Source organism: Salvelinus fontinalis, chromosome 12 (genome assembly GCF_029448725.1).
Source record: "Salvelinus fontinalis isolate EN_2023a chromosome 12, ASM2944872v1, whole genome shotgun sequence".
Lineage (NCBI taxonomy): Eukaryota > Metazoa > Chordata > Actinopteri > Salmoniformes > Salmonidae > Salvelinus > Salvelinus fontinalis.
The window spans coordinates 26,369,232-26,378,567 of record NC_074676.1 but is presented as its reverse complement, the minus strand read 5'-3'; the positions used below and the strand labels follow the sequence as shown (position 1 = coordinate 26,378,567).

Sequence of the window (9,336 nt, the reverse complement as noted above, 5' to 3'; positions counted from 1 at the left end):
GCAAGTGTAGACCATATCGTGAAATAATTACTTACAAGCCCTTAACTAATAGTGCAGTTCAAGAAGAGAGAAAATATTTACCAAATAGTTGAGGTAATTTGTACATGTAGGTAGGGGTGAAGTGACTATGCATAGATAATAAACAGCGAGTAGCAGCAGTGTGCAAAAGAAATGGAGGGGGGGTCAATGTAATAGTCCGGTGGCCATTTGATTAAATGTTCAGCAGTCTTATGGCTGCTGAATGGAAGCTATTAAGTAGCGCTTTGGTCCTAGACTTGGCGCTCCGGTACCACTTGCCGTGCGGAAGCAGAGAAAACAGTATCTGACCTGGGTGACTGGAGTCTCTGACAATTTTATGGGCTTTCCTCTGACACCACCTATTATATAGGTCCTCGATGTCAGGAAGCTTGGCCCCAGTGATGTACTGGGTCGTTCGCATTACCCTCTGGGGCGCCTTACGGTCAACTGTTGCCATACCAGGCGGCGATGCCACTGGTCAGGATGCTCTCGATGGTGCAGCTGCAGAACTTGTTGAGGATCTGGGGACCCATGCCAAATCTTTTCAGTCTCCTGAGGGGGAACAAAACACACTGCCAGTTCTCTGACCTCCTCCCTATAGGCTGTCTCATCGTTATCGGTGATCAGGCCTACCACTGTAGGGCTCATCAGCAAACTTATATATGGTGATGGCGTCATGTTAGGCCACACAGTCGTGGGTGAACAGGGAGTACAGGAGGGGACTAAGTACACACCCCTGAGGGGCCCCAGTGTTGAGGATCAGCGTGGCAGACTTTGCCTATCCTTACCAACCGGGGGGGCCCGTCAGAAAGTCCAGGATCCAGTTACACAGGGAGGTGTTTAGTCCCAGGGTCCTTAGCTTAGTGATGAGCTTCGTGGGCACTATGGTGTTGAACGCTGAGCTGTAGTCAATGCACAACATTCTCACATAGGTGTTCCTTTTGTCCAGGTGGGAAAGGGCAGTGTGGAGTGCGATTGACTTTGCGTCATCTGTGTATCTGTTGTGGCGGTATGCGAATTGGAGTGGGTCTAGGGTATCCGGGAGGATGCTGTTGATGTGAGCCATGACCAGCCTTTCAAAGCACTTCATGGCTACCGACGTGAGTTCTACGGGGCAGTAATCATTTAGGCAGGTTACCTTCACTTCCTTGGGCACAGGGACTATGGTGGTCTGCTTTGAAACATGTATTAAAGGCTCAGTCAGGTATTAAAGACAGTCAGCGAGAGGTTGAAAATGTCAGTGAAGACACTTGCCAGTTGGTCCATGCATGCTTTGAGTACACGTTCTGGTAATCTATCTGGCCGCAGTTTTATGAATGTTGACCTGTTTAAAGGTCTTGCTCACATCGGCTACCGAGAGCGTTATCACACAGTCATCCAGAACAGCTGGTGCTCTCATGCATGCTTCAGTGTTGCTTTCCTCGAAGCGAGCATAAAGGGCATTTAGCGCATCTGGTAGGCTCGCGTCACTGTGCAGCTCACGTCTGGGTTTCTTTTTGTAGTCCGTAATAGTTTTCAAGCCCTGCCACATCCGACGAGCGTCAGAGCGGGGGTAGTAGGATTCAATCTGAATCCCGTATTGATGCTTTGCTAGTTTGATGGTTCGTCTGAGGGTTTAGCGGGATTTCTTATAAGCGCCCGGATTAGTGTCCCGCTCCTTGAAAGCCTTTAGCTCGATGCGGATGTTGCCTGTAATCCATGGCTTCTGGTTGGGATATGAACGTACGGTCACTGTGGGGACGACGTCGTCGATGCACTTATTGATTAAACCGGTGACTGAGGTGGTATACTCCTCAATGCCATTGGATGAATCCCGGAACATATACCAGTCTGTGCTAGCTAAACAGTCCTGTAGCTTAGCTTATCTGACGCGGATGACCACTATTTTCCATTGACTGCATGTTCGCAGGTAGAACGGAAGGCAGTAGGAGTTTACTCGCTTGTCAACGGTTTCTCAAAAGGCAGCCCGATCAGCGTCTTCTTTTCCTCCGTCTTTTCTTCACGCAAATGGCGGGGATCTGGGCCTGTCCCAGGAGAGCAGTATATCCTTAGCTTCGGACTCATTAAAGGAAAAAGCTTCTTCCTGTTCGTGGTGAGTAATCGCTGTTCAGATGTCCAGAAGTTATTTTCGGTCATAAGAGATGGTAGCAGCAACATTATGTACAAAATAAGTAAAAAAATAAGTTACAAACAATGAACTAACAAAATAGCACAATTGGTCAGGAGCATATAAAACGTCAGCCATCCTCTTCTGCACCATCTTAAATATGCCTCTCTAACACATAGAGCAGGCATTGGTGTCTGTTTATTATTGATTCAGTCCGGACGATAGTCACACGTAGAGAGGGAAAAGGTTCAACTAAGATAATGCATTACTCAGCAAATGTTGTCATTTCTAGATCTGCCTCTGTTGAAAGCCAATGCAAAATATACACTGAGTGTATATTCTTAGAAAGAAAGGGTGCTATCTACCTAAAGAACCTAAAGCGGTTCTTCGGCTGTCCCCATAAGATAATCCTTTAAAGAACCCTTTTTTGTTCCAGGTGGAAGCTTTTTGAGTTCCATGTAGAACCCTTTCCACAGAGGGTTCTACATGGAAGCCAAAATAATTCTACCTGGAACCAAAAAGGGTTCTACTGAGAAACAAAAAGTGTTCTATGTGGACTAAACATTAGGAATACCTTCCTAATATTGAGTTGAGTTGAGTTGAACAGCCTCAATTCATCGGGACATGGACTCTACAAGGTGTCGAAAGCGTTCCACAGGGATGCTGGCTCATATTGACTCCAATGCTTCCCACAATTTTATCAAGTTGGCTGGATGACCTTTGGATGGTGGACCATTCTTGATGCACACAGGAAACTGTTGTGATTGAAAAACCCAGCAGCGTTGCAGTACCCTGACATACTCATACCGGTGTGCCTGGCACCTGCTAGGCACTTATAAATCTTTTGTCTTGCCCATTCACCCTCTGAATGGTGCGCACACACAATAAATATCTCAATTGTCTCAAGGCTCAACAATCCTTATTTAACCTGTCTCCTCCCCTTTATCTACACTGATTGAAGTGGATTTAATAGGTGACATCAATAAGGGATCATAGCTTTCACCTGGATTCACCTGGTCAGTCTATGTCATGGAAAGAGCAGTTGTTCCTAATGTTTACAGGTTCCACATAAAGTCTAGTCTATTGAAATGTATTTTTATAGAGATTTAGTAATAGCTTGGAGAAGCATGACAGGTCTCTATGTATGATTCATAATACAACAGCTTACACAGATCAGAGTTAAAGATTCATATTTATCCAGTCATATTTTGTGGATTATCTGCAGTCTCCATGCAAGGTGGGTTCTGTTGACATAATCTGTATTGCACTGTAATTTCCCCGCTCACATGAATGACAAATAATGATCTTTACCTCTTTCACCCACATGTATAATTTCTGCAATGTGTACCAACATTTGGGATGAAGCGATATGAATGTTTGATCAAATACTAAACACAAAATGGCAACACAGGCTGTTTCTATGACAACGAAACCAAAGATTGGCATGGTGTCAATGTTAATTCTACTGTTAATTTTGGGACTGTCAGTGAACTAATTTCCCTTATATATCATTTGACTAAAGACAGCCATCTATGATAATGTGCATTCCAAAGTCTGTGCAAAGTGGCAGCTCATCTAAATGTGGGAATATATAGTCCATGTCTTGAGAGAATTGGGATCTGCCCTTTCCATTTGGGAGATGTTATGCAGCAAGAAATTCACAAGACAGCTGTTTTATTGAGATAAGCCTCTGTACTGTGGGATAAATTAACAAGACTAAACATGCAAATAGCAGCAGGCCTCCAACCCATACTGCAATGCAATGTTTTTGACAAACCACATGCATTATTCCAAGGACCATTCTGTTCGCTGTGTATGGCTCTGCACTTACCAATGTTCCTAATGGTCATTAAGTTTGACATGCAGTGTCATTCAGTCTGATATTCTCTATTTTGCATCAGGACTGTTTATACTCGCAGTCCATACACATTCCCTCGTCCGGTTTGGTACATGTCTAGAATTAAACATTGCACATAATTCTCACTGGATCAGTGTCTGGGCTTTAAAAAAAAAGATTAACCTTCACTGCCTAGAATGAGAATGTGTTTTTTTAATGAGGGTGTAAGCATTCTACTCCGTACCTCTGTGTAAGGTTCTGCCAATTTACGGCTTTCCTGCATGTCACATTGTTACTGACTACGTCTGAGTAATTCTATGCAGTGCCTGCTCTCTACATAACACCAGCAAATAGATTAAATTAATTCTAACATCTCATTATCAATGACAATGATGCTGGGCATCCCCCCCTCATTTCAGATGTCATTCATCCAGTCTATGATACCTTTGAGTCCAATTTCATTTGAGTTTGTACACCAGCTGTGAAGAGAAGACATGGACTCGTCTTCATTTTTCTTTGTTTGCCGTTTTATTCAATTTAGTTTGATATCTGATATTCAGATTGGGAAACAGCACACAATTCTTTATTCAGCTGAACAAGGCGCCTAATACATAATGTATGTGGAATATATGCAGTCCATATCAGTCTAGTGTGTTTACACTCTGTGAAGGCCTCCAGGTCAAACTGGTAACAATGAAATCAGATTTTAATGTCTATTTAACTTCTTGATAGAACACATTTCCTTTTCATATCCACTTTGTCTTGAAACATGTTTGTTTTTTAGTATGTAAGCAAATTATATTTTTCTTCCTCATGATTTAATAATACAGTCAATAATACCATAATAGAATCCTTCTAAAATGTATGAAAAGAAAACAAAATGTACCTGTGGTGTTTTCCTCATGCTCTGACTAGAATGTATGTCGTCATCTCTGTGATCTGATCTCACACCCTTATACAGTGTCATATCCGAGTGACTAACATTTTTGGCAGAAGCCTATTGTTTGACTCACAACACTGGCATCAATAGTTTGACTCATGGATCAGAGGACAAATAAAGATACACTACATGGCCAGGGGTATGTGGACACCCCTTCAAATTAGTGGATTTGGCTGTTTCAGCCACACCTGTTGCTGATAGGTGTATAAAATTGGGCACACCGCCATGTAATCTCCATAGACAAACATTGGCAGTAGAATGGCCTTATTGAAGAGCTCAGTGACTTTCAACGTGGCACCGTCATAGGATGCCACCTTTCCAACAAGTCAGTTCGTCAAATTTCTGCCCTGCTAAAGCTGCCCCAGTCAACTATAAGTGTTATTGTGAAACGTCTAAAAATTGCCTGTTCTCGGTTGCAACATTCACTACTGAGTTCCAAACTGCCTCTGGAAGCAACATCAGCACAAAAACTGTTCGTCTGGAGCTTCATGAAATGGGTTTCCATGGCTGAGCAGCCGCACAAGCCTAAGATCACCATGCACAATACCAAGTGTCGGCTGGAGTTGTGTAAAGTTAGCAGCCATTGGACTCTGGACCAGTGGAAACGCGTTTTCTGGATTAATGAATAACGCTTCACCATCTGCCAGTCTGACAGACAAATCTGGGTTTGGCGGATGCCAGGAGAACTCTACCTGCCTGAATGCATAGTGCCAACTGTAAAGTTTGGTGGAAGAGGAATAATGGTCTGAGGCTGTTTTTCATGGTTCAGGCTAAACCCCTTATTTCCAGTGAAGGAAAATCTTAACGTTACAGCATACAATGACATTCTAGACGATTCTGTTTGAGAAAGGCCTTTTCCTGTTTCATCATGACAATGCCTCTGTGCTCAAAGTGAGGTCCGTACAGAAATGGTTTGTCGAGATCAGAGCCCTGGTTAATCGAGATCAGAGCCCTGAACTCAACCCCATCAAACACCTTTGGGATGAATTGGGATGGCAACTGCGAGCCAGGCCTCATCGCCCAACATCAGTGCCGAACTCACTAATGCTCTTGTGGCTGAATGCAAGCAAGTCCCAGTAGCAATGTTCCAACATCTAGTGGAAAGCCTTTCCAGAAGAGTGGAGGCTGTTATAGCAGCAAAGAGGGGACCAACTCTATAGTAATGCTCATTATTTTGGAACGAGATGTTCGACAACCAGGTGTCCTCATACTTTTGGTCATGCAGTGTACAATGCAAATCACTGTCAGTATTAATGCCTAAATTGCAAACAGTCTCAAGCATGGCTTCTCTACTGCCATTGCTCATCATTGGTCACTCGTGGTGCCTCCATCACCTCTCTGTCTCTTTCTTGACATGTCATGATAAAGATGTCAGTTCAGATGTGAGCTTTGGGAAAAATTGACCAGTGGAACCAGTGGCCTATGGCTGTTGGTATGTTTCTTTGCCCGTTCAACACAATTAATGACCACATAATTTCTTATCGCCCATTGATAGAAAAACAGAGGAAGTCTCTTGATAACATTTACTGTATTGTAGCACTGCATTTTATGAAGGTTACATATTATCAAATGCAACTCTTTATTTATTAATATCTATTGTTCTTCTAATTTGTGAGGAGAATTACACTTAAATAATTGCCGTACTCTCACCTGTCAACTGTTGTCATGGATTAAGTTAATGCATTTTTCATGAAGTCCACAGGAGTAGGGATTATCTTGTTAAACGCTGTGTGAAAGAGAGATAAATAAACATATTTATTTCAGTTGGCACAACAATCACAGGAGGGGGTGTGCTTCTCTGACAGTCCTGACAAATCTGTCTGGTGTATGTCTGCAAAATGCACAGACACCTCAGCAGATATTCAGCTCACTGACAACTGCCTGATTCACTTTTGGCACCTTGTTGTTATGCTAGGTAGTAGACAGGTGGGCTAGGCAGCCATTAGGCAGTCAAAATGCTAGCATCCCGTCATATTCAAGTCAATGTAAACACTCATTTAAGAAATAATCTCTGTAATTTGTTAGAGAATCCTGAATAATTATCTCTGTACCTCTATAATCCCCTAAACACTTGTTCTGTCAATACATAGTTCAGTGGTCAATTTACCACTTAAAGTAACACATTACAAATTGAAAAAACTTGTATGACTGATTGTTACTGTTCAATGTTTGGTATTAGGTGAAACTTAACATTATGAGGGTTCTGCACCTATTTGCATTCCTGTGCAAACAAATCAGAATCTGGAATATCCACCAAGCAAAAACAGAGCGATGGCTGAGAATGTAAACAAACCTGTATCCAAACAGAGGCTGTCATCACAAGCTTAGATTTACGAGAGGTTCTAATGATAAGCAAATTAAATTAATACTGTTTTTGAAAAAAGGTTATTGTTTAGTGTCATACAATACTTAATATTTAATTTGCGGCCAAATGCAAGGGAGGCACAAATAGCGTGCAAAATTGTTGTGATCTTAGCGATGTGCTGAAAAATAACTTTATAAACAAACCCAGACACATGATGTTCTTGCAGTTGAACTTTGAACATAAGGAAGACAGTTACTCTTTCCTGTATAGCTCTCTGGTGGCTCATTCCTCCTTTTTCACTGATGATGGGGAAAGTAAAAACATTGAGAGGAGGCATTAACCTAACAGTACCCATATTAATTACCCTGGTTTATTTATCTTCTGTTGCCACCATTGTTTTTATTTTGTTGTCCCATGTATGACCCCAGTCTGTTATGTAAGGTTGATTATCGTGTATAGCCAAGGTGACATTTACACACAAATTGGGATTTAAAGATATCATTTATAGAGCTAGAATGATGTCAAATATAGGGGTCTTTACTTTTACCTTGCATATAAATGCCTGACATACACATTACAAAGGTGTTTCATATATTAGCCTGACCCTTCCAACATCTTATCTGCCACCTTAACCTTTAAGCAAAATAAATTTGATAAAGCTTTGAAAGTGCAATCAGAAATATTTCCTTTTCAAAACAGTGTCAGAGACACTTTTAGAAATGTAAGGTATAGAGCAGGGTGATACTATTACAAGGTAATACTACTTGATAGAGCAGTGTCTACATCATTACATCTGGATTCCTCATATAATGAAACACTATTAATGCTGCGCTGTAATGTTTTCCGTAATTTTATATGGCACAATAGATAGCATGGGCTAGTTAATGCAGTATAGGACATTTGGACAATCCCCCTTGAGTTGAATAACCACATCTAGACTTTATTGTCAGAGACACTTTCCGTCGTAGTGAGCAAAAATGACATGGTTTGTTTATTATGGCTATTTTTGTATTTTTGGGTCATGCATAGATGAATTGAGTAAACATAAAATAAAGTAGTACGTAACCATTTGATTTATTACTCCTTTTTACATGAACAAATTGGAAAATAAATGGTTTCGCTAGTATCAGCGACTCATGATCTCCTTTCATGATAATTAAAAGGAATATCCTGAGCTGACAGTTGGACCTTTTCCAAATCCGATTTTCACCTCCAGTTTCTGTTTCATTGGCTGGAGTTTTCTGTGGGTGTAGACCTGACAGACTTGGTATAATGGATTAAATGAAACATAATGAGATTCCTCATGTCAGTATTCAGTGGTGAAAGCAAATTAAAGGAAATCACATGGAGCCACAGGGAGGATTTATTGATCCTTTCTTTTACTCTGTGTAATAATATGGCTGATTGCATCTGACAATGACAGATGAAATACAATGAGCTTGACATCTTTATATCTTAAAGCAAAAAAATACAGTGGGCCTTCGATAGTGGTTCTATCTACTATGTCAGCACAGTAAATCATTCTACAAAACTGCAGTCTGTCTTACTGATGTCAACTGACTAGTTGTATTAATTGACCATAGGCCTCTTGCTGCAGCGAGGCAGGCACCCGCTCCACCAGCTGTGTTTGAGACGGGCCAGCATCCGGCACTTCTAAAGCCATTATTTTCACACTTGGGTGGCAGCCTTTCATGTGTGTGCTGCTACATCAATGTTAAAATGCTGCTTCTCAATGGCTATCAATGATGGGCAGACCTAAGCTGTGACTGCAAATGACTACATTGTTACAGTTGAAGTCATAAGTTTACATACACCTTAGCCAAATACATTTAAACTCAGTTTTTCACAATTCCTGACATTCAATCTTAGTAAAGATTCCCTGTCTTAGGTCAGTTAGGATCACCACTTCATTTTAAGAATGTGAAACGCCAGAATAATAGTAGAGAGAATGATTTATTTCAGCTTTTATTTCTTTCATCACATTCCCAGTGGGTCCGAAGTTTACATACACTAAATTAGTATTTGGTAGCATTGCCTTTAAATTGTTTAACTTGGGTCAAACGTTTTTCGTACCCTTCCACAAGCTTCCCAAAATAAGTTGGGTGAATTTTGGCCAGTTCCTCCTGACA

General features: G+C 41.3%; 1 long non-coding RNA gene across 1 annotated transcript in view; it reads right to left on the bottom strand.

Annotated features, from left to right (window-relative positions):
* The window catches only part of LOC129867066 (uncharacterized), a 31,949-nt gene that overhangs the window by 20,851 nt on the left and 1,762 nt on the right, over nt 1-9,336 (bottom strand). Inside the window, exon 2 of the long non-coding RNA XR_008761577.1 lies at nt 6,553-6,628. This is a non-coding gene — a long non-coding RNA (uncharacterized LOC129867066). The remainder of the gene's footprint in view (nt 1-6,552; nt 6,629-9,336) is intronic.